Below are 25,460 nucleotides of genomic sequence, written 5' to 3'. Positions count from 1 at the left end.
TCCCCAACATACTTACAGCACACTGCAGCAACAATTTGTGTAAGCGGAAATATTGTTGAAATATTGTTGTGCTGAGTTCTAAGAACAGAGAGTACAAGTTAAGTGTGCACCCAGACAGACAGGAACGGCACCCTGTCTGTGTGTGGGTGAGATATAGTATGTCACAATGAAGTCGCTATGTCAAGTCAAGTCAAGTCAAGTCGGCTTTTATTGTCAATTTCTTTACATGCACTGGTCATACAAAGAATTGAAATTTCGTTTCTTACTTTCCCATGCAGACATAGACATGCTTTAAATACAGACATAGACATACTATGGACATAGCCATAGACAATAAACATTAAATTAAAGTGCAAGACTGAAATATAGAACATGTATGTATCAAAATAGAAATATAGGACATATATAAAAAAAAATAAAAAAAAAATAGAGGTAGTTGTGTTGTATATTTCTATAGTCTTAACAGTTACATGAAGTTTAAACTTGTGCTTGTGTGACCTGTATATTTACATTGATATGCAGTATGCAGTAATTCAAGTATATCAGGCTTGATGTGAAGCAGCAACACGTTTGGCTGCGCAGTCACAGTGCAGTTCCACATGGCGGTGTTGGGGGGGGGGGGGGGGGAGGGGGGGGTTTGGTAGACAGGATCCTAGTTTCCTAGGTTCCTGGTTGGCTGGTGGGTGGGGGGGGCTGTCAGTGATGGGAGAGTGGGTAGAGTGTTCAGCATCCTGATTGCTTGGTGGATGAAGCTACTTGCCAGTCTGGTGGTGCGGGAGCGGAGGCTCCTGTACCGCTTTCCAGAGGGCAGGAGGCTGAACAGTTCGTGTGCAGGGTGGGTTGTATCCTTGACAATCATTAGTGCTTTGCGGGTGAGGCGGGTGGTGTAAATGTCCTGCAGGGAGGGGAGTGGTGCTCCAATGATCCTCTTAGCTGTGTTAACAGTGCGCTGGAGGGTCTTCCTGTTCTGATCTGTGCAGCTTCCGCCCCACACTGTGATGCTGCTGGAGACGATGCTCTCGATGGTCCCTCTGTAGAATGTAGTCATGACAGGAGGCGTGGCACTTGCCTTCTTCAATTTGCGCAAGAAGTAGAGGCACTGCTGGGCTTTCTTCGCCAGTGATGCTGTGTTGGTGGTCCAGGAGAGGTCGTCGCTGATGTGCACCCCCAGAAATTTTGTGCTGCTCACTCTCTCCACAGCATCTCCGTCGATGGACAGTGGTGGCAGTTGTTTGTGGCCTCTCTGAAAGTTGACAACAATCTCCTTGGTCTTGCTGACATTTAGCAGGAGGTTGTTGTCTTTGCACCATTTAGCCAGCAGGTCTACTTCTTCTCTGTAGTGAGCCTCATCGCCCTTAGTGATGAGGCCCACCAGTGTTGTGTCGTCCGCAAACTTCACCAGATGGTTGGAGCTGTGAGTGGTTGTACAGTCATGTGTTAGCAGTGTGAAGAGCAGGGGGCTGAGCACACACCCTTGAGGGGCCCCCGTGCTCAGGGTCAGAGTGCTTGAGGTGTTGTTCCCGACACGTACTGCTTGTGGTCTCTGCAACAGGAAATCCAGCAGCCAGTTGCAGAGGGAGGTACTGAATCCTAGCTTGTCCAGTTTGCTGATGAGTTGTTGTGGTATTATGGTATTGAATGCTGAACTGAAGTCTATGAACAGCATTCTCACATATGAGTCTTTATTGTCTAAGTGGGTGAGGGCTGGATGGAGGGCAGAGCAGATTGCATCCTCCGTGGATCGTTTGGCTCGGTATGCAAACTGGAAGGGGTCCAGGGTGGGGGGTAGGGTGGCTTTGATGTGTGACATGACTAGCCGTTCGAAGCACTTCATGATTATGGGCGTGAGTGCTACAGGACGGTAGTCATTGAAGCATGATGGTGATGATTTCTTTGGCACGGGTATGATGGTGGCAGTTTTGAAAAGTGATGGGATGACTGCTTGCTCCAGAGAGGTGTTGAAAATGTCTGTAAAAACATCCTTCAGCTCTTCTGCACAGTCCTTCAACACTCGTCCTGGTATGTTGTCTGGGCCTGCTGCTTTGCGTGGGTTAATGGTGGCTAGTGTCCTCTTCACGCTGGCAGAGGACAGGTACAGGGGTTGGTCGTGGGGGGGAGGTGGGGTTTTCTGTGGGTGAGTGTCATTTTGTGCTTCAAAACGGGCGAAAAAACTGTTCAGGTCATTTAGCAGAGAGGTGTTGTTCTCACAGCTCCGTGGCGCAGGCTTGTAGTCAGTGATGGCCTGTATGCCCTGCCATAGGCTCTGTGCATCTCTGCTGTCTTTGAAGTGTGTTGTTATTTTGTCTGTGTAATCCTTTTTTGCCTTCCTGATGCCCTGGGACAGGTTAGCCCTCGCTGTTCTTAGGCCAGCTACATCTCCAGCTCTGAAGGCTTTGTCTCTGGCCCTCAGCAGTCTGTGGACGTCTCCTGTCAGCCATGGCTTCTGGTTGGCCCGAGTGGTGATGTGTTTTATTTCTGTAACATCATCGATGCATTTGGTGATGTAGGAGGTCACAGTGTCTGTGTATTCCTCAATGTCAATGTGGTTGTTGTGGGTGGCAGCTGTTTTGAAGATATCCCAGTCTGTTGTTTCAAAGCAGTCCTGAAGTTGTGAGACGGCCCCCTCCGGCCACATTCTCACCTCCTTCAGAACCGGTTTGGTGACTTTTGCTCTTTGTCTGTATCGGGGCATTAGTAGGATGCTAATGTGGTCTGATTGCCCGATATGGGGGAGGGGTTTGGCTTTGTAGGCTTCTTTCTGTGGGGTGTAAACAAGGTCCAGGGTGTTTTGTCCTCTTGTTGGGAAGTTTACATGTTGGTGAAATTTTGGTAGTACAGTTTTGAGATTGGCGTGATTGAAGTCTCCAGCGATGATTGTGAAGGCATCCGGGTGTTCACTTTGTTGTTCACTGACGGCCCGATACAGCTCATTCAGTGCCATGCTCCTGTCACTGTTTTTGTTGCTGGGGGGGATGTACACCGCGACCAGCAGAATCGCGGTGAATTCCCTGGGGAGGTAGAAGGGTCGGCACTTAATAATCATAAACTCCGCCAGTGGAGAGCAGTGTCTGTGTACTACCGTAGCGTCTCGGCACCAAGCATCATGTGTGTAAACACAAACTCCTCCACCACGTCTTTTGTCTGCTAGGGCTCGGTCTGCTCGATAGCACGTTAGCTGCTCCAGGTGTATAGCAGAGTCGGGGATGTTATCGTTGAGCCATGATTCAGTGATAACAGTCACGCAGCAGTTACTCACTGTCTTGTTTGCTGATCTTAGCAACCGAATGTCGTCCATCTTATTGTCCAGTGATCTTACGTTTGCCAGGAATATGGATGGTATTGCTGGGCGAGTTGGGTTGGCTGCTAGCCTTGTTCCGACGCCAGCTCGCTTGCCTCTCTTCCTTGTCCTGGCACACCGCTTGCGGTGACGCCGGCCAGGTGAAGCAGACGGGTCCGTTGTTGTGGTAGGCAGGCGAAGTATTCCCAGTTCAGCCAGCATCTCTGTTTTTATGTCCAAAACATCGATACTGTTGTTTTCCTCCCGTATCTGCAACAGTTGCTGTCGGCTGTACATGCGTTCCGACGTAGTTTCATGCGATAAACATTCCGAAAAACACATTTTAACAACAAAAAAAACACTGCACGTTCAGGAGAAGCAAGGAGTCGCTGCATCTACATGCGCCACTCAACCGGAAGGAGTCTTGCTTCCTATTTTCTGTGTGCATCTGTACAATAAAAGACACAGCTTTTGGGCTGCAGAGTCAGAGACTGATGGTGTGAGGAATTCTTCCTTACATTAGCAGGCTCTCCTCTTGGTACCAGAGTTTGTGGGCAAAGCCATACTACGTGTTGTGGTTCTTGTATCTATATGTTGGGGTTAAATTCCCTGACAGTTACCAACAATGTTAACAACAAACTCAGCTTCACTGCTGCAAACAAAGTTGGCTATATGCTTCGCCATATAATGAACCAGCTAGCCTTGTGATAACAAAATATTTACCTTTTGTTTAGTCCACTGAAAGTTATCCACATATCAAATGATTAAATACACAGTTATGGAGGAATTGTTTTGGGGAAGCAGTTGCACTATATCCCACTTTTGCTGCCTTTAAGCCACTTAAATCCATAGCCTAGATGAGCATTGCGCATACATTACAACTTGACGTGATGGTGAAGCTAAATGCCCAAGAAATGTCACATCATAAAAGTTGTAGGCCTACTAGACGCAAACACTTAATAACAGCTTGTTCGTGGTGGTGTAGTGCTGCCTAATTGAAATGGGATAGGCAAGGGTTATTTTATTTGATGAGGAGCTGATAAAGACTGAGCAGCAGAAAAGTCATAGTCGATACATAAATCGTTTAATATTATAATTAGGCTATTGATAGCCTACTATTACTTTACTACTATTACTGTTATTATTATTATTATTCGGATGAGGCAAATGAATGTAAATCTGAGTCTGAAATGTTGGCTATAAACAGTCTATACTGCTGTAACTGCACTGCTGCTATTATTAATTGTTAACTTCCGGGAACTATTTGAGGATTCCATTAGCTGCCATTGTTGGAAAAAAATGGAACATTGGAGTTGTCGCAACTCTATATGGCTCTGGTGTAGGCGGTTGAATGACCTTTCCCTTAATTGTTGACATAAGGACAATGGATCTATAGCAAGTGAAGAACAAACTCTGACCATTATTATTCAAGATCATTATTATTTTTGTTGCATTTTTGGGCTACCAAAACTACTGCTTGTTTATAAATCAGTAAATGAAGCAGGACCTACTCCATTCACACCTATCACACATACTTCAGCAGTAGCCCACCTTCTCGCTCTATCAGGTCTCAGGAGAAAAACCTGTTAGTATAACCTGTTAGAACTGTTACATGGTGAAGCAGCTTTTAGCTGCGGCTCAGCTCTGGTACCAACTTTCGGATGACATTAAAAAGGCCCCAGCTGTAGCCAGTTCTAAATCTAAGCTTAAACTTAAGACCAAGATGTTCTCAGATGCTTTCTACACCTGTAGGCTACATTGTATTTGGGAAAAGCAAAATGTATCAGCATAATGTTATTTATGTATTTATTTATAAACAAAAACATCTCTGTCAGTTCCATGCCGTTTTCAACAGCTATCAAAAACAAAGGTAATTTTTGGATGGATGGATTTTTTGTGAATGTTTCTTCTTCTACATAAGATTTTAGTCATCTTTAGTTCATGTGATACTTTATTGTCAATGCACAAATTAAGTAACAGTAGTCTGAAACGTTATTGTTAATGCACAAATTAAGTAACAGTAGTCTGAAACGAAATGCTGTTTTACATCTAACCAGTGGTGCAAATAACTGACATGTCCAAATGGGCCTTGATGAAATGTGTCGCTAGACTGTTCATACACATTTTAACGGGCCAAAGTTGAAGAGCTGTTGTCCGTTATTGTTCGTGCAAATATAGGCTGATTCATGTTCCCTTGCATTGTGTAACTGAGGTCCATGGCTAGTCTGGCTTTCACCAGACCAAGCTCAATCTTTTAAGAAATCAAAAAATAACTAGATGTACCGCATAGCGGTTCAAAATATGACCGCCGCTCAGTCATGTACATCCGTTCCGCGAAAAGAAATCACACTTCAATTTGTCTCTATCTTTTACTCCATCCCCCACTCTTGAAACTTTTGTGTATGCTTGTTTGGCATGCCTGAGCGTGTGTGTACGGCTGCACAGAAAGTAGCCTACTGGTGCTGAAAAGGTGAATAGATTGTAGAATAGCCAAAGAAGATGTAGCATTGTTATAACTTTTTTTTAAGGGGTTCAGCTGGATTTCCTCCTAACTAATTTTTCGTAAGGGTTAGGCCACTAGTCCAAATATTTTTTCTATCGTTAATGTTTAGATTATTGTTTTGATCATTGTTTCCAATGTAGAAGCAGTCATGAAAAAGTTATCATTATTCCAATTGAAATCATTAGGTCTATGAGAACTGAGCTGACCAACCAAGACTCAGGTAGCCTATATATATACTGCTCAAAAAAATTAAGGGAACACTTCAATCATACACTGGATCGGTACTCTGACACTGTTTGGTTCTGTGTACAAGTAAAACTTTTGAGGCGAGTGTTTTATTTTGCAAGAACTGTCAGACATTCTGTGAATGTAGTTTGAGAATGGAGAAAAGGGTGGAAGGTTTCAAAAAATGTGTTTTAACAATTGTGGAAAACTGTAAGTGTTCCCTTAATTTTTTTGAGCAGTGTATATATATATACAGGGATTAAAGTGGAAAAAAAAAGCTAGCACCCCTTTTGCGGTCGCGACCTATTGGTTTTTAATCTACAAAAAGATGCAAACAGCAAAGTAAAGGGAGTATTCGCCTTATTCACACGGCGGCCATTGTTTAAACCAAAACGAGGCTACAGGGTACACTTACTATATAATTAATGCCACCTACAGGCGAATGCATAGAACATAACAATCCTATTGTTTGTGTACCCTGTAGCCTCGTTTTAGCCGCCAATGGCCGCCATGTGAATAAGGCGAATTCAGAGTGTTCTTGATTGAGATTGAGTTTTCCTGATGAACAAAACAATATTTCAGTACCATCCCTGACCATTGCTGATTAGCCATTGCTGTTCTTTTCTACTGCAGCAATATTGTAGAAAGGCTTTAACTTACACTCTTATTTAATTACTTCAGGCCAAAAGTGTTTAAAGGGGAGATTTTTTTTTTGTTAATATGCAATTCAACACCAACTTCCGTATCCATCCAACTTCCGTGCGTCAAATGTCTATGGGAAATAACATGCCATTTCGAAATATCATACCGGTAAAACACTGTAGGTGGCAAAGTAGAAAAAAATGGTGGGCCGATTGGCCTACACACTTCTGCCATCTAGTTTCCACTGGGTTTTTTGATTGTCGGTGCCGTTAAAGTAGAAATATATCAGTAAGAAGCACTAAGCTAATGCACGCTTCAGACGCCGCGACTCCCCCAGTCAAGGTTGCATAGCAACGGCAATGTTTCATAGTTTGTTTTCACCGAAATGGAGTTTGTGACACCAGAGCCTGTCTACGGAGGTGGCACTAACCCTGCGTGAAATCATCATGTTTGATAGGTTGTTAATACATTCTGAAAACGTTACTGTTCTGATCAAGGTCATGCAAAAAAAAGCTATCGACTCAATACGATTCAGCCTCTGATTCCTAGTCTGCTTATCATTTTCTGTTATTCGTGAAAAAAAATCTCATCTCGTCATGTCTTTAGTGTCTTCGTCGGCAATTTCTTTCTTTTTAAAATATCTCAATAACAGCCAACAAACTCGCACAGTCAAACCAAAGTTAAGTCATGTTGAAAAGAGGCTGAAGGTTAGGTTGTGACTGGGTTGTGAGCAAGATCTAACGCCCTCCTCCGCCCGCGTACATTGGAACTAGGTCCCGGTTAGCATTAATAATCGTTTACTACTTAAACGGCACCGACAATCAAAAAATCCAGTGGAAACTAGATAGCAGAAGTGTGTAGGCCAATCGGCCCACCAGCTTTTTCTACTTTGTCACAGAGTTTGACAGGTATGATCTTTCGAAACGCCATGTTATTTCCCAGACATTTGACGACCGGAAGTTAGATGGATACGGAAGTTACAGAGGCGGGACTTATTCTGGAGAGGTGGATCACTCCCTATTAACTCCATTGTTGTCAGACACCAAACAGGACGAGGACCACAAAAGCGTCACGTTCAAAAGTTTATTTAAGGGTTGGGGGTTAAGGGGGTTTCAGGGGTTCCGGGGGGGGTACAGGAGTTCCAAGAGTCTGCGTGTGTGTGTTCCCCCAGTAGCCGAACAGCGATGGCAGGAGCTGGATGATCCGGGAAGTCCTGGGGGAAACACATACACAACAGCAATTGAAACGAAGCAGCAGTACAGTCAAGGACTAGGCGGTATTCGTAGAAGAGGGACGGAAGGCAGGTCAAGATTACCGGGGCTGGAGAACACAGAAGTAGTCGAGCGGGTCCGGGATCACAGGCAAAGAGTCAGAGGCGTTTTCAAAAACAGGCAGGTAACTGGTGCTGGTTGCAGACGATCTGACAAGTGTGGACTGAAAAGCAAGGCTTTATATAGAGGGCATGATGAGTGGTGAATGCAGTGCACCTGGTAGGTAACGAGGGTGAGGCAGAGCAGAGCAGGAACAGGTGGAGGTCATCAGACTTCAATCAGCACGTGTTACCAGGCAGAGAGAGAGCTCATGACAGAACCCCCCCCCTAAGGGACGGCCCCAGAAGTCCCCAAGAGTGACACCACGTCGGGAGGGCGGAGGGGAGCCGGTGGAGGGCTAGAATTCCTCCGAGCGGTCCGAGTGAACATCCTCATCCTCGGAGGGAGCTGGAGGGTCGTGGACAGAAGACGGGACAGGTACCGAGACAGGGTCAGGGTCAGGCACATGACAGGAAGCCGGGCGGGCAGGACGGTTAGGGACCCCTCTGGGGCGGCCCCTACGGATTGCAGGTTGATCAGGATGCAGACGGTGGAAGTCGGCGATGAGTGTCCGGTCCACAATCCGACTGGCTGGCACCCAGGTTCTCTCCTCAGGTCCATAGCCCTCCCAGTCGACGAGATACTGGAGGCCCCTACCTCGCCGTCTGGACCGAAGCAGGCGTCGAACGGTGTACACCAGCCCACCGTCAACGAGGCGAGGAGGAGGAGGAGGAAGCGGCACGGGGACCAGCGGGCTTTCATGCGTCGGCTTGACTTTCGAAACATGGAAAGTAGGGTGCACCCTCATGGAGGTTGGCAACTGGAGCCGGACTGCGGTTGGGCTGATGACCCTCTGGATAGGGAACGGGCCGAGGAATCGAGGTGCCAGTTTACGCGATTCCACCCGCAGTGGGAGATCCTTGGCTGACAGCCACACCTTCTGGCCAACACGGTAGGCGGGTGCCGGCGATCTTCGGCGGTTAGCCCCAGTGGCATAGCTGACAGCTGACTTGAGTAGCGTGGCACGAGCTTGTGACCAGGTACGACGGCAACGGCGGGCATAGGCGAGGGCAGACGGGCAGGACACATCTCCTTCCTGGCTGGGGAACAGGGGGGGCTGGTAGCCATACACACACTGGAAAGGTGACATACCAGTGGCAGAGCAGGTGAGGGAGTTGTGAGCATACTCTATCCACATCAGTTGTTGTGCCCAAGCCTGGGGTTTGCGAGAAACCATGCACCGCAGCGCCTTCTCCAGCTCCTGGTTTGCCCGCTCGGATTGACCATTGGACTGGGGGTGGAACCCAGAGGTGAGACTCACTGTGGCCCCTAGAAGACGGCAGAACTCCTTCCAGAATGTAGAGGTAAATTGCGGGCCTCGGTCAGAGACAACATCCCTGGGCAGCCCGTGTAGACGGAAGACATGATCAAGAACAGCCTGGGCAGTCTCTCTGGCAGATGGCAGTTTAGGGAGGGGAATGAAGTGTGCCATCTTGCTGAACCGGTCAACCACAGTGAGAATGACAGTCATCCCACCTGATGGTGGGAGGCCAGTTACAAAGTCCAAGGAGACGTGGGACCAGGGTCGTGTGGGCACAGGCAAGGGCTGGAGTAAACCAGCGGGGGGCCGAGTGGAGGACTTGTTCTGATTGCAGGTGGGGCAGGCACGGACGAATTCTCGGACATCCCTTCTCAAAGAAGACCACCAGAAGCGCTGGGCAAGGAGATGGCAGGTGCGGGCGGAGCCCGGGTGGCAGGCAAGGCGGGAGTTGTGTCCCCACTGTATGACCCGGGACCTCAAATTATCTGGGACGAAGAGACGACCGTCTGGGCATGCACTGGGACTGGGATGGTCACGGAGGGCCTCTTGAATTTCCTCCTCGATATCCCAGGTCAGGGCAGCTACGACGCAGGGATCGGGCAGAATTGATGCAGGTTCCTGGGAAGGGGCGTCATCCTTATGAAACTGACGGGAGAGAGCGTCCGGCTTGGTGTTCCGAGAACCTGGGCGGTATGACAGGGTGAAGTTGAATCTGGTGAAAAACAAGGCCCAGCGGGACTGTCTGGGGTTAAGACGTTTGGCCTTGCGGATGTATTCGAGGTTTTTGTGATCGGTCCAGACCAGGAACGGAACTGTGGACCCCTCCAGCCAGTGACGCCACTCCTCCAGGGCAAGCTTGACAGCCAACAGCTCACGGTTTCCAACATCATAATTGCGCTCTGCAGGTGAAAGCCGGCGAGAGAAAAATGCACAGGGGTGCAACTTGTTGTCCTCCTCTGCCCGTTGAGAGAGTATGGCCCCGACTCCCACGTCTGAGGCATCCACCTCGACAACGAACTGCCGGTCTGAATCCGGCATCTGGAGGATGGGGGCAGTGGTGAACCGGGCCTTGAGGGTATGAAAGGCTGTGTTGGCCTCTGGGGTCCAGAAAAAGGGGTGTTTGATGCTGGTCAGAGCTGTGAGGGGAGCGGCGACGGAGCTGTAGTTCCGGATGAATTTCCGGTAGAAATTGGCAAAACCGAGGAATTGCTGCAACATCTTCCTATTCCCCGGAACTGGCCAGGAGGTAACTGCCGAGACCTTTGCGGGGTCCATCTGGATATTGCCTTCAGCGACGATGTATCCCAGGAATGACACAGTCTGAGCATGGAACTCGCATTTCTCCGCTTTGACATAGAGCGAGTTCTCCAGGAGCCGCCGAAGAACCAGCTGGACATGACGGGTGTGTTCGGACAGAGTTCTGGAGAAAATTAAGATGTCGTCCAGGTACACGAAGACGAATTTATTCAGCATGTCCCGCAGCACATCATTCACCAGCGCCTGGAATACCGCTGGGGCGTTGGTGAGACCAAATGGCATTACCAGGTACTCATAATGGCCGGTGTGGGTGTTGAATGCAGTCTTCCACTCGTCACCCTCCCTTACTCGCACTAGGTGGTAAGCATTTCTAAGGTCCAGTTTGGTGAAAATAGTGGATCCCTGGAGCAACTCAAAAGCAGAGGTGAGTAAAGGCAGAGGGTACCGGTTCTTCACTGTGACATCATTCAGACCTCGATAATCAATGCAGGGGCGAAGAGAACCATCTTTCTTTCCCACGAAGAAGAACCCGGCACCAGCAGGAGAGGAAGACGGGCGGATGAGTCCAGCTGCCAGGGAGTCCCTGATGTAATCCTCCATAGTTTTTCTTTCAGGAGGGGATAGTGAGTAGAGGTGACCTTTGGGTGGAGCAGTCCCAGGGAGGAGATCAATGGCACAGTCGTACGGACGGTGTGGGGGCAGAGATGTGGCTTTGGTCTTGTTGAACACCTCTCGGAGGCCATGGTAACATTCAGGGACATTAGCAATGTCGGGGGCAGTGCTGGGGGGTACTGAGCCGGGGGGCAGCGCGGCAGCACGCAAACAGGTCAGGTGGCAGGCATTTCCCCACTCTTTCACAGTTCCGGAGGCCCAATCGAGGTGAGGATTGTGGAGACGGAGCCAAGGGTAGCCCAGGATTAGGGGTTGGCCTGGAGAGCTGAGCAGGTGGAAGCGGATGGTCTCTCGGTGGTTTCCTGACACCATCATTGAGATGGGGGCTGTGACGCTGGTAACTGTGCCAATTACGTGACCGTCCAGGGCCCGGGCTGGAACAGGAGTGGACAAGCGATGGCTTTCCAAGCCCAGCTGACGAGCAAGTCCTGTGTCAATAATGTTTGCTTCTGCGCCAGAGTCCACCAGGGCTGCCAGGGTGTGGGTGGAATCAGACAGGTGAAGACAGACTTGGATGAGGGGTTTACGGCTGATGGAGGGCTGAATGTTCATTGAGCTCATCCGGATTCCTCCTACATCTGGTGAGCTCCGGCTTTTGCTGGACAGGTGGCGACTCGATGACCATCACCACCACAGTACAGGCACAAGTTGGAGGTGATGCGTCGCTGGCGCTCTGCAGGGGTTAGGGAGGCGCGGCCGATCTCCATTGGTTCAGACTGGTCCGGCTGGCTAGATGGTGTGGCAGGTGCGGACAGAAGGGCAGTTGGAACACTCCGTGTGCTAGTGGATGGACTCTGGCGCCCTCTCTCACGACGGCGGGCCTGGATCCTGCGGTCGATGCGGACAGCCAGAGCAATGGCTTCATCAAGAGTGGGGGGTTGATCATGGGAAACCAGCTCGTCCTTTATGTAGTCCGCCAGGCTGTGGAGGAAGGCATCCACCAATGCTTCCATGTTCCAGGAGCTCCGACTTGCCACAGTTCGAAAGTCAATGGAGTAATCCGCAACAGTCCTTCTGCCTTGGCGAATACTCATCAGGATCCGAGATGCCTCGGCTGTTGTGGATTCCAAATCGAATACCTTGAGCATCTCCTCTGCGAATAGGTTGAAGGTTGCACATGCTGGGGTCTGGCGCTCGAACTCCGCCGTTCCCCAGAGTCGAGCTCGGCCCGTCAGGTGAGTGATCACATAACCGACCCTCGCCCCTTCAGTGGCAAAAGTCCTGGGTTGCAGGGTAAACTGGACACGGCAGCTCGTCAGGAACGCCCGTACCTGGGTTGGGTCGCCGCTGAACCGCTCTGGATTGCCGATCCTGGGTTCTGGGGCTCCGGCAGCCACGGCAGCAGTGGACTGGGCAGGAGACTCGGGTGCTGGGCCGGTGAGCAGGCTGGCTGGGGCTGGGCCGGTGGAAGCAGGCAGAGGAGAAAGGTTGGTGAGAAGTTGAATGATCATTGCAAGTTGTTGCTGTTGCTGCTGGAACCGCTGACGCTGTTGGTAGCCGGCTTGAAGTAGGGAGGCAATGTCAGCAGTGTTGCGGTTTACCTCTCTCTCTGTCTCTTCCAGGCGTTGCATGGCGGTGGGTGGTTCTGGTTCGTCGGTTTCCATGCTGGTTCGACCGTGCGCTGGGTCCATGTTTGGTCAGATCGTACTGTCAGACACCAAACAGGACGAGGACCACAAAAGCGTCACGTTCAAAAGTTTATTTAAGGGTTGGGGGTTAAGGGGGTTTCAGGGGTTCCGGGGGGGGTACAGGAGTTCCAAGAGTCTGCGTGTGTGTGTTCCCCCAGTAGCCGAACAGCGATGGCAGGAGCTGGATGATCCGGGAAGTCCTGGGGGAAACACACACACAACAGCAATTGAAACGAAGCAGCAGTACAGTCAAGGACTAGGCGGTATTCGTAGAAGAGGGACGGAAGGCAGGTCAAGATTACCGGGGCTGGAGAACACAGAAGTAGTCGAGCGGGTCCGGGATCACAGGCAAAGAGTCAGAGGCGTTTTCAAAAACAGGCAGGTAACTGGTGCTGGTTGCAGACGATCTGACAAGTGTGGACTGAAAAGCAAGGCTTTATATAGAGGGCATGATGAGTGGTGAATGCAGTGCACCTGGTAGGTAACGAGGGTGAGGCAGAGCAGAGCAGGAACAGGTGGAGGTCATCAGACTTCAATCAGCACGTGTTACCAGGCAGAGAGAGAGCTCATGACAATTGTACCTGCAATCTGCTGTACTTCCGCTAGGGGCAATCACAAATAAGTGCAAAAACAATGGGGGTCTATGGAGCTAGACGGCTAAATGTGTCTCTTTCACCTGGTTGTCGTTGAAAAATCGAAGATTTGATTGTGGTTTCTGCAAGCTCAATATGGATTATAGGTCAAAAGTTGAATGAACGAGCACTTACGTGCTTTTGATTTCTTACAGGTTGGGTCATTGTTGCCCACAACACACTAGCTTTCTGCTAATGAATGATGTCATTGACACATTTGAAAGGCTTTTTAGATCAAATAAGTGACTCAAAAAATATAATACTGAGCGGTCTGTATTTTCTCTGACCCCTCCTTCGCATGCAACATTCAAATTTCTGAGCAAAAAAATATATTCAGAGAAAAGTGGATTTGAGGGGTACAGCTCCATAGACCTCCATTCATTCTACACTTATTCGTGAGCGGCTGAGCGCCCTCATGTGGAACCAGAAAAGGAACTGCAACCAGTTCTGAAACCGGAAGTTTCCCGAGAGTGGCGGTTCTCCCATAGACAGTAAACATTCTCTGGGTCTATTAATCAGAGAATGTCTAATAAGGGCCAGGGTGCGATTTGTAAATAAAAAAATATTTTTATCGTCGGGGGGACACAACATTTATCCCCTTCTGCCCCTCATATTGATTAATGCTACTTCATATAAGTAAAGCGCTGCAACGTGAGAACAGTCTAGTAGGCTAGCCTACATAATAATCTGACATCAGAAACGCACCGTCACCGTCAGCACTGATGCTGCTGACACAGTGGCTGCGTGATAACTTAATTTGGCCTTGATCATGCAGGACATTTCAGAATGTCGAGTGTGTAATCCATCATAAATGGCTAGGTTCAATGGTAAAGTTAGCTGGACAAATGAAAGAAAACGAGAAGAATTCAGTGAAGCATAATAATGTTTTAGAATCTTCAAAATTAGAAAACTGATGCAACTGAAATGGAGGACAACTGCACGTAGAGTAGAACGTAGGCCTATTGTCCGAATGAACTTACATCAAATGAGGAGATATTTGCTGAATGTCACAAAAAGTGTTACAGAAATTGCTTGGCATCGCTTATTCAATGGCTGTCTACCGAAACACCTGTAGTTTGCGGAGGACGAACGAGAAAGCACTCGTTTGATAAATCAGCCAGTAGTAGACAAATAACTTTTAGAAATAATCTGTAGTGCAAAAACGAATGTTGGTGGGTATTTAAACTATCTAGCGGGTGTTTTAACAGCTGCAAGAAATAGAAGCTTCATGGTCTTTATGTTCTGGTTCGTAAATTATTTTCATAAAACTTCAAGTTGCCCTATAACTTTACTCTTCAAACTCTTCATTGCACTGTAGGCAATTAACTGACAGTATGATAGGCTATTTATTTTCTGTAGGCTACAATAAACACACTTATTTTTTCAACTTTTGCAATATTACGCACTTGGCTACTGAACGCAAATCAGCAGGAGAGAGAATGCACGTAGCCTACGCAGCGTGTAGCGCAATGTGTAGCTATTTGGTTACCAAATGACACTGTTAGCCAATTCACTAACTTAAGACTTAAGTGCCATCATATACAACGTTTTTTTACACAACAAATACAGAAAGGATGGAGGCAGCAAAAGTAGAGAAGCCATTTCAGATGGTGCAAGAACAAGGTGAATTTGTATGCTTGTCAAAACGTAGTCCTACCCTGCATTAGAGGAGCTGATCATCATACCAAGCACACTCGCTGTTTAAAGTCATACACCACGGTAAACTAAAACTGGCAAAAACTAGATGTACCGCATAGCGGTACAAAATATGACCGCCGCTCAGTCCTGGACATCCGTTCCGCGAAAATAAATCACACTTCAATTTGTCTCCATATTTTACTCCATCCCCCACTCTTGAAACTTTTGTGTATGCTTGTTTGGCATGCCTGAGTGTGTGTGTGCGGCTGCACAGAAAGTAGCCTATTGGTGCTGAAAAGGTGAATAGATTGTAGAATAGCCAAAGAAGATGTAGCATTGTTATAAAACCTTTAAAATCTCTAAACAATCACAAGTAGGGCAGTTCATCACAGTTCATCCATTGCAACTGGATTGATGAAAGGTCACTTACACCTGTAGGCTACATTGTATTTGGGAAAAGCAAAAGGTATCAGCATAATGTTATTTATTTATTTATTTATTTTTTATGTATTTATAAACAAAAACATCTCTGTCAGTTCCATGCCGTTTTCAATAGCTATCAAAAACAAAGGTCATTTTTGGATGGATGGATGTTTCTTCTTCTACATAAGATTTTAGTCATCTTTAGTTCATGTAATACTTTATTGTCAATGCACAAATTAAGTAACAGTAGTCTGAAACGTTATTGTTAATGCACAAATTAAGTAACAGTAGTCTGAAACGAAATGCTGTTTTACATCTAACCAGTGGTGCAAATAACTGACATGTCCAAATGGGCCTTGATTAAATGCGTCGCTAGACTGTTCATACACATTTTAACGGGCCAAATTTGAAGAGCTATTGTCCGTTATTGTTCGTGCAAATATAGGCTGATTCATGTTCCCTTGCATTGTGTAACTGAGGTGCATGGCTAGTCTGGCTTTCATCAGACCAAGCTCAATCTTTTAAGAAATCAAAAAATAAATAGCGGGCAGATCAGGCTGGGTTCACCCAGCCTAGTCCATAGGCACCCGATATTGTTTAATTTTCCGATTGAGATACACGCTCTGGCTATTCTAAATGCAAAAATGCATCAGGGAGTTATGACAAAACGGTAACTAACAAACTAGATCCTAATAGAAAGCTGTTAGCTTCCCTAAGCTACAGGTAGGATTATAAGGTAGGCCTATTTACAACATAAATTGTCAATAGGCTATGCTGGCGACACAAATAAAATCTCCTTTGGAAACCAATGGCTTACGCCTTACAGTATCAAGCGGACTTAAACTGCCATATCGTGGCGAATGTTGTAATAACATTCACGCAGCTCCATTAGTCAAGGAAAGCGCGAATGAAGTAGCCACTTCTAAATGGGACCCACTACACAGTAGCTTAAGGTGTGTTGCTAAAGCAGCCATAATGAAATGAAGGTGTCATTGTTTGGATACTTCACACACACGTGCTTTTTAATTTCACAGACTACAACTGCCAAGCTGGAATCAAAGCACATCGATTCTCCTCTCACACCCTGCACGCACTTAAAACAAAATAAACAGGCGTCTCAGTCTCACGCATGTATAGGCAAAACTGTATCAGACTGGTGTAACGTTGGTAAATCTTCCATTGCACAGAATGATTTTGTAGCACGTGCAATAAATGACAGTCGAAAGATACAAACAGTGCTGCTATCAATTTGCTTGGTATAACCACATTTATAGTTTTCTACAAATGCAATCAATCAAATGGGCCTCCATCACTCAACCAACGCTAAAGGTAACATTACCTAGGTCCTTATTGATATTACAAGATTAACGTACCTGCAGTAAAAACCAAGCATGTCCGATAAACATCCTCAGATTTATTTCGGCTTCAAGAAGAAATGGGAATTACACTTCATGTGAACATCGTCCTATCCTTATTAGATGTTCGCTGCGGTAAATTACAGTCCTTGTAGGAAGCGTCCATTGTTTTTCCAACCCACTTTTAACTTCCAACAAAATTACGTCTCACTGCAACGATGCGCCATCTAGTGGACAAACGACTACTTATCGCCAATACTGAAAATGCAGCCATGATGATGATGATGAATATTTATTTTGGCTTTCTTTTAATCCTACTGAATTTGTAATTATGTATAGGCCGTTCTAATATCGATAGTATGTGGGTGCCTGTGTGTGTGCATGTGTATATGTGTGCACCGCCATTTACAGGCCAATGAGTGTACAGTCACTAAATGTACACATAACCTAATTTTTTTAGACCCCCCCATGGATGAAATTCTACGAAACTTGGCATACCCCCAGAGAATGCCAGGTCAATCATACACATAAAATTTGGTGCAGTTCTGAACATCTTAACTGAAGATAGGGGCGATTAAAGCAGAATAATATTGCATTTTCATTTTTTACCGGGGGGATGGGGACCAAATGAAATTTTTGCGTAAAAGTCTAGTGGGGCTACATACCCACCAAATTTCATGTACCCCAGTGGTTCGGTGTCCCGGGTATCAATGACCAAAAATTCAGGAAGTAGATGACGGGAAAAATTCTTGAATTGTGTGCATGTGTGCGTGTACAAGTTTATGTTTATGTGTGTGGGTGTGTGGGTGTGTGTGTGTATGTGCGTACTTGTGTGTTTGCCTGCGTATGTGTGTTTGTGCATGTGCATGCATGCGTACATATGTCTACTGTGTGAGTATGTGTCATACGTATGATTACTATAAATGTATGTGTATGCGTGTGTATCTGTTTATGCACATGTGTGCACATGGAATGGGTTAACATGACCCCTGGAGGCAAACATACGGAAAAAATTGGTCATCCTAGGCCCTACAGTTCTCAAGATATTCACAGAGAACTGTGTCTGCCCTACCCTCCTTTCGGGGGGTCCAGTCCAGCGGGGGGGCTACAAATCAAAACGAAAAATGACGGTTCCATGCTATCCATGTGGGGGTACATGCCCGCCAAGTTTTGTGTACCCCGGTCTTTCAGTGTCCCGGGAATCCTTGTTGGTGTACGTCACTAAATGTACACATAAATTATTTTATTGTTAGGCCCCCCATGAACGAAAGTACACAAAACTTGGCATGCATTCGGAGGGTGTCATAATGATCCTACACTTTTAATTTCGTGCAGTTTTGACCTTGTCAGCCAGAGATATTGTGATGAAAACACCTAATTTTTTGCTTTTTAATTTTTAACTAGGTGGCGCTATACATGAAATAAGTGGTAATGGGATGGGTTAACATGCCCCCTTAAGACCAACATACATAAAAAAGGTGGACCTCCTAGGCCCTACGGTTCTCGAGATATTCACAGAAAACTGTCTCCGGCCACCTACAGGCCAGTTGGTGTATAGTAACATAAATTAATTTATTGTGTGGCCCCCCATGAACGGAATTCCACAAAACTTGGCGTGCATACAGAGGGTGTCATAATGATCCTACACTTCCAATTTCGTGCAGTTTTGACTATGTTAGGTCACAGATACCTTCAATTACAACACCTCATTTTTACTTTTTTGTGTTTAACTAGGTGGCGCTATACATGAAATGAGTGGTTATGGAATGGGTTGACATGGCCCCTTGAGATCAACATACAAAAAAAAATGGTCCTCCTAAACCCTACGGTTTTCGAGATATTCACAGAAAACTGTGTCTGCCCTACTCTCCTTTCAGGGGGTCCAGTCCAGCGGGTGGGCTACAGATCAAAACGAAAAACGATGGTTCCATGCTATCCATGTGGGAGAAAAAAAAGGAAAAAAATGTGCGGCGGTCATAATAATATAGGGTATTATTAGCCATGACATTACTAGGCTATGAATCGTTCGTTCATTTTTTTTTTGGGGGGGGGGGGGGGGGTTTACAAACTTATTCAAAATCACCCCCCCGCCTCTGGTTTTTACACAAATCTCACCCTGGCTATTTGGTTACCAAATAACACTGTTAGCCAATTCACTAACTTAAGACTTCAGTGCCATCATATACAACGTTTTTTTACACAACAAATAGTTAAAGGATGGAGGCAGCAAAAGTAGAGAAGTCATTTCAGATGGGGCAAGAACAAGGTGAATTTGTATGCTTGTCAAAACGTAGTCCTACCCTGCATTAGAGGAGCTGATCATCATACCAAGCACACTCGCTGTTTAAAGTCATACACCACGCTAAACTAAAACTAAAATGTTACAAAGGTGGCAAAAAAAAACAATTTTTTTTTTTTTTTTTGGGGGGGGGGGGGGCGGTTTACAAACTTATTCAAAATCATCCCCCCCTCTGGTTTTTACACAAATCGCACCCTGATAAGGGCTATTAATCATCAATAAGTGTCAAACTTGTTGAGAGCAATGATCAGAGATGCAACTCCATTCCCAAACAACTGGTGGCAGTAATGCACCTTTTGAAGCTTGAAAGCTAAAGCACACAGCGAACTGCTTAGGTGTGCACGAAAGAAAGATAATGCTTCTCCGAATTCGCACATAGAGCTCACAATATAGTCCAGTTGACAGAAAGGTGAACCCGGAAATGTTGAGTACACCAAAGTTTTATGATAGAAATATATAGTATGGGTCCCCAGCATGCAGAAACTGCCGGATTCTAATTTGCATATGTTGGGCAATTTGTGTAATTCAGCTAATTAGTATAAATTAGCATAATTACCTATATTGATGATATTATAGGAGCTGCTTGGGCAAAATGGACAATGTTAGTATGTTTTTAGGGGTTACTGGAGATGCTGAGTCCATACCTGACATTTTCAAGATTCAAAATCACTATTTAAACATGGTTTGGTCACGTTCTTTCTCTCATTAAGCTGATTTTGCTCAGTTTTTGGGGGCGATTTAGACGGATTTTTGGAGGATAAAAATGTTCAGTGTTCAGGAATAATTTGGATCCTCAAGTTATTTCTGAATTCCACAATAATTTTGAAAATAGCTATTCACTGGCCCTCTGCTGTGACTCACAATGGAGTAACAAAGGGAAGAACTAGCCTCTACTACTCCTCTGTCCTCATCCGTTGTCCTGTCGCCATCTTCTCCAGACTCTTCATCCCTGTCCTTCTGCTCTTTTTGCTGTGTTAATATATTACATGTAACATCACTGCCTTTGCAGAAACAATAATTAGTACAGGCCAGGCCTGCAGCTGCACTTTCCAGATACATGTATACACAGTTTTAACCCAGCTAAGAGACCTCTCCGCCAGGGATGGATCACTGCACGGGCCTACCGGGCCCAAGGGGTCAGGGGGCCCTGAAGCCCAAGCCTTTGCATGAAATCATTGCCTCAATATCAACACATTATCAGGATGCAGGCTATGAATCTGATTGAATTTAGTATTGGCCATCCCCAAAATGCACCAGAATACAGGAAATCACATCAAACAAATGAAAACATTTCTGAGGGAGGACCCCCAAACCCCCCTTCCACATATGCGACAATTAGTGGGGGGCCCTTAATACATCTGGGCCCAGGGGCCCGAAAGTTCATAATCCGTCCATGCTCACCGCTAGGTGGAGGCCCAAGCAAAAGGATCCAAACAGAGCCCTTTTAAGGGGTACTAAAAAGCTTACAGAGGCCTTCAGTAGAGATCAGCTGTCGCCTGGGCCTGGCTACGGGAGGAGTGCTTGCCTGAAGAGGGTCTCGATGCAGTGGCCACGGCGGAGAAAGACTTCACGCGACCGGGAGAGCGGCCTGAGGAAGCAGCCTTGGAAGATGAGGTGGTGACGCCAGCCTGGGCGCTAACTTCACCGCGAGAAGACTCAGGTGTTGGAGGAACGTTGCTGTGGTGCACACTGCGAAAGTGCGACCTGAGGGCGTTCCCTGGGGACGAGTGGCGACGGCCAGGTGACTGCCAGCACGCCCGCATTGGACCGCTGGTGGTTGTGGTTCCTCGGGGTGAGTAGGGCTCTTGTGGTGTGTATAAGTATAAGTATGTAAGTATATATACTCTTTTGATCCCGTGAGGGAAATTTGTGTGCACCCCACCTGCTGTGTGGCAGAGACTTTGCTGGACTGAATGTGGGAATGCCCGCGCCGAGGACGGCAATGGCTTGTTGGGGGAGCTGTGTAGCGTGCTGGACTGTGCTTGAGATTCCCACAATGTTTTGCGCTGGAGATTCTGGGAGAACTTTGGAGTTGTTAATATGTGTGCTTGTGCCTGTATGGTGTGGCTGCGTCCAACCCTATGTGTGTAAGGTGCGAGTGTTCTTGACTTCCCTAGCATGTGCTATGTTCTGTGCCTATGTCCCTGCTCCCGACCTTTAATAAAGCTTTTGATTAGACAACGCTGTCTCATCAATCGTTACACTATTAAATCTGCTTAGCATCATTAGCATGCTGCACATATTTGTTAAAGCTCTTGCATTCAAGTTGAATGATCATCTCAATACCAATGTTTCCCAAAAGGGCATGTCCCAAGGAGAACAGTATTACCTTAAACACACATGAGGAAACTGAACAGTCCAATCAGTAGACTATTATAAGCTAGCCAACTATGCTACTTTGTTATATTTCCAAGCTTCAGCCAGACAGCTGAATGTGGTAGAGTTGTAATAGAAATAGTAGGCCTAAGCTATAGGCTAATCTGCATAAAGTGTGCTGTCATAAATATCAGACATTCAGTATTCTCTCTTTTTATATCAGGATATAAAATAATACAGATATATTATATTGTAATCCTCTGGTGTTATTATTATTATTATTATTATTAGGTAGGCTATTGAAATGTCTAGCCAACCCGCCCCTCCAAAAAAGAGGTTTGTATCAAACCGTGGGTCGCTACAGCCCTATCCTCCAAAAATCTGTCTAAGGGCCTGTCCACACGGAGACGCTTTTTAGGTTAAACGCAGAGGTTTTGCTTCATCTTGGCGAGCGTCCAAACGAATCCTGTAAACACACTACCCGAAACCGCACTTTTCTGAAACCTGGTCCCAGAGTGGAAAAATTTGAAAGCGTAGCCCGTTTGAATTTGTTTAGACAGCGAAACCGCACATCCTGCTTGCGTATCGATGATGTCATCGCCACACCTCAGCTGCCCTGGACTTGCACTTATAGTATTGCCTAACAAAACTAGTTTTCATACATGACATTACCTACGATTACACTCCGTAAGATAAATATCACAACTGCTGCTGCGCAGCGCCGATAGCTTATGACTTGGTGGACTGAACACTGTTTTTCCCAGTGTTTTTTTTATGCATTCTAGCTACTGTCAGTGACGCAAGAGAACTTAAGTTATTAGGAAAGTGCGGTGTAAGTTTAGACTACATTAATTTGTGCGTAGTGCCAGTATCATTCATTTATTTTACATGTCTTACAACATATATACATGCATTCACAGTCGAGTGAAATCAGATATAAGCATACAAAGACGCTTGACTCACGTTAAGCTGATGGAAGCACACTGAATGCAAATGCACGATTTGATGCAGGCAAACGTATTGACTGTTACTAACGAAGGTTTTATAGCAATATTATAAATGTGGCGACAGCATAGCCTAGAACTTGGGTAAGCCTTGCGTTTAGTAGCCTAATTGCGGTGATAGCCAAAACTAATGTGAATCATGGACTATCCTACAACCAAAGAAAGTAAAGGTTATTAGTAGGCCTACCTGCGTTAGCCAAATAAAGGATGGGACTGCACCCTTCACAAACCGTAAAATAAAGTTTATTAGTTTTACAGTTGACTACAGTTGACAGTTCACCATCAGTCCACACAAACAATTCTGGTTTCCTTGCACTAGCCATTTCGTCGTAGCCTATTCTGTCTGTTTGTACAGCGCAAGTTTTGGTCAATTTCTGTAAAGAAACAGTGCCACCTATAGGCCTGGGGTATGAAGTAACGTGTTGAGTCGTGTTGAGATGGATCCGTTTGGACACAAATATTCTTGATACGGTTCCAGGGAAGACGGAGGAAAAAAAGATCGGTTTGGTACGTGTGGACTAGGCCTAAATTGGACCAAAACCAAAAAAACTCAGCAAAATCAGCTTAATGAGAGTAAAAATGTGACCAAACCAAGTTTAAATAGTGATTTTGAATCTTGAACATGTCAGATATGGACTCAACATCTCCAGTAACCCCTAAACACATACTAACATTGTCCATTTTGGCCAAGCATCTCTTATAATATGATCAATATAGGAGATTATGCAAATGTATGCTAATTAGCGCAATTACACAAATAGCATCCGGCAGTTTCTACATGCTGGGAACCCATACTATATATTTCCATCATAAAACTTTGGTGTACTCGACATTTCCGGGTCCACAATGGGGCTCTATATGGGCTGTCCACCGGACTAATATCATATCAAAAAAAGTTAAACCGATTGGCCAAACTCATCAGCTGTCTCGATTGTGTCACTATAATCCAACTTTTAGACCGTTAGTCCTCCAGACGTGTTCTTTTTTTTTTAAGCAAACGCCTCAGGCCAATGAGACAAGCGTGTAGCTACAACATAAACAAAGCGAAACTCATGGCTGACGTATCTTCTCTTTTTTTTCCAATCCTTTATTTCATCTTTGACATATACACAGTCAAAAACATTAAGGGGATAACAAGACCAAAAGAAGGTTACACAATCTGTATGCATTCTTGCTTTTAACTTTCTTTAAGGACTCAAAAAATAAAGCAATATCATTTTTGAAGGACACAAAGTTAGGGAGGGTTTTTGAATACCTGCATTTATGTACATAAAACTTTGCAAAAATAATAAGATTATTAAATAAAAATTCAGAGTTTTTCTCCTCCCAGAAGATACCAAATCTAACAGAGTTATATTGAATATCTGGTAAAACATATTTTGTACAAACCCAGTTATACAATGTAATCCAAAATGTGTTAACTATCATACACGTATAAAACAAGTGTTCCTGTGTTTCAACAAATCTTATCTCATTAATCTTGAATCTGATCTCATTAATCGTCTTGAAGTGCACTTCTTTCATTTTTGGTAATAGGGGAAAGGATAAATATCTACTTCTAATTTTTTTTGTTTGAATCACTGAAAATTCAGATGATAATATGCTTCTTTTAACAGGAGAAGTTAGGCTACGCGCCCGGTGTAGGCTCCCTGTGAAACACTTGTTTGTTTGTTTGAAGTGCGTATAGGCTGCTTCTGTGAGAGGGGAATCGATGTACAGTAGGCTACTTTGATTTCAACTTGGTAGTTTCAGTCTACGCGATTAAAAAGCATGTCTACTTGTTTGTAGGCCTAGTATCCAAACAATCCAACTCCAAATCAAACAATAGCCTACCTTGCAAATTGTCCTCGCGAATCGGAGAAGCCTAAAGCTAAAAGTATCTTCCGACCGGGCTGAGGTGAATTCAGATAAGGCAAGCAGAAGTAAAAGTTTGTGGCAATCGCCTTGTTGCTTTGCACTTTTAGTTCAGTTTAAAACGAACAACTTAGTATCCAAACAATACCATTCAGATCTAAAACTTCGAAGAAAAAAGTCCACCGGGATGTTCGCTGATCTGTCAATATGAGCCCACTTCATGCTTTATGCGTAACATAGTCTCGCTTAGTAGTGCTTAACATATACAAGAACATGATCGGTTCGGAAAAAAACCTTCACAACACTTTAATTACGACTGCGTTAGCCACAGACCTTCAGCTATATTCAGTAGGCAACCTACTGTAGCCTATGTGTACGATATTTCACTCGTGCAATGACAATAAGGTTGAATGTAGGCCTACTCTAATCTAAAAACTTAGACATATGAACTAAACGTGAATTAAATCTTAGTGGAATAAAATCTTCAGCATATCTTCTACTTACAGTATTCAAAAATAAATGAACTGACTTCCAATGCATATGTATAAAAAAATAACAAAAAATCCATGGCATGACCTGTTTTCCTGATAGGCCTACCTGTTGAAAAGTCGAACTGCATGGAACTGTCAGGGATTGTTTTTTTTGTTTTTACAAAATCACAACAACCAAATAACACATCATGCTGATAGCTTTTGTTAATCTTAAACACAATGTAACCAGGTGAGATGTTTGCAACTACATGACCTTTTATCAATCCAGTTGCAGTAGGCCTAGATTCCAACCACAATTGACGAACTGCCCTACTTGTGATTGTTTTTAGAGATTTTAGAGGTTTTATATCGATGCTACAGAATTTGTGGCTGGTGCTACACAACGTTTAACCTCTGTAGCACCAGTGCTACTTGCAAAAAAAGTTAACGTACAGCCCTGCTTAAGAATACGGTTGTATCATCAGCCAATTGTGATATTATCAATGGCTTGCCTAAAACATTCAGAGGTTTTATAACATTACAATTCTTAACATGTACTGTATTGCTAACAACTCTGTCGCCAGTATGAATAAAAGTGGGCTAACAGGGTCACCCTGACATATTCCTCTCTCAA

Source organism: Alosa sapidissima, chromosome 10 (genome assembly GCF_018492685.1).
Source record: "Alosa sapidissima isolate fAloSap1 chromosome 10, fAloSap1.pri, whole genome shotgun sequence".
In the NCBI taxonomy this organism is placed as follows: Eukaryota; Metazoa; Chordata; class Actinopteri; order Clupeiformes; family Clupeidae; genus Alosa; species Alosa sapidissima.
Note: the sequence above shows the minus strand (reverse complement) of the source record.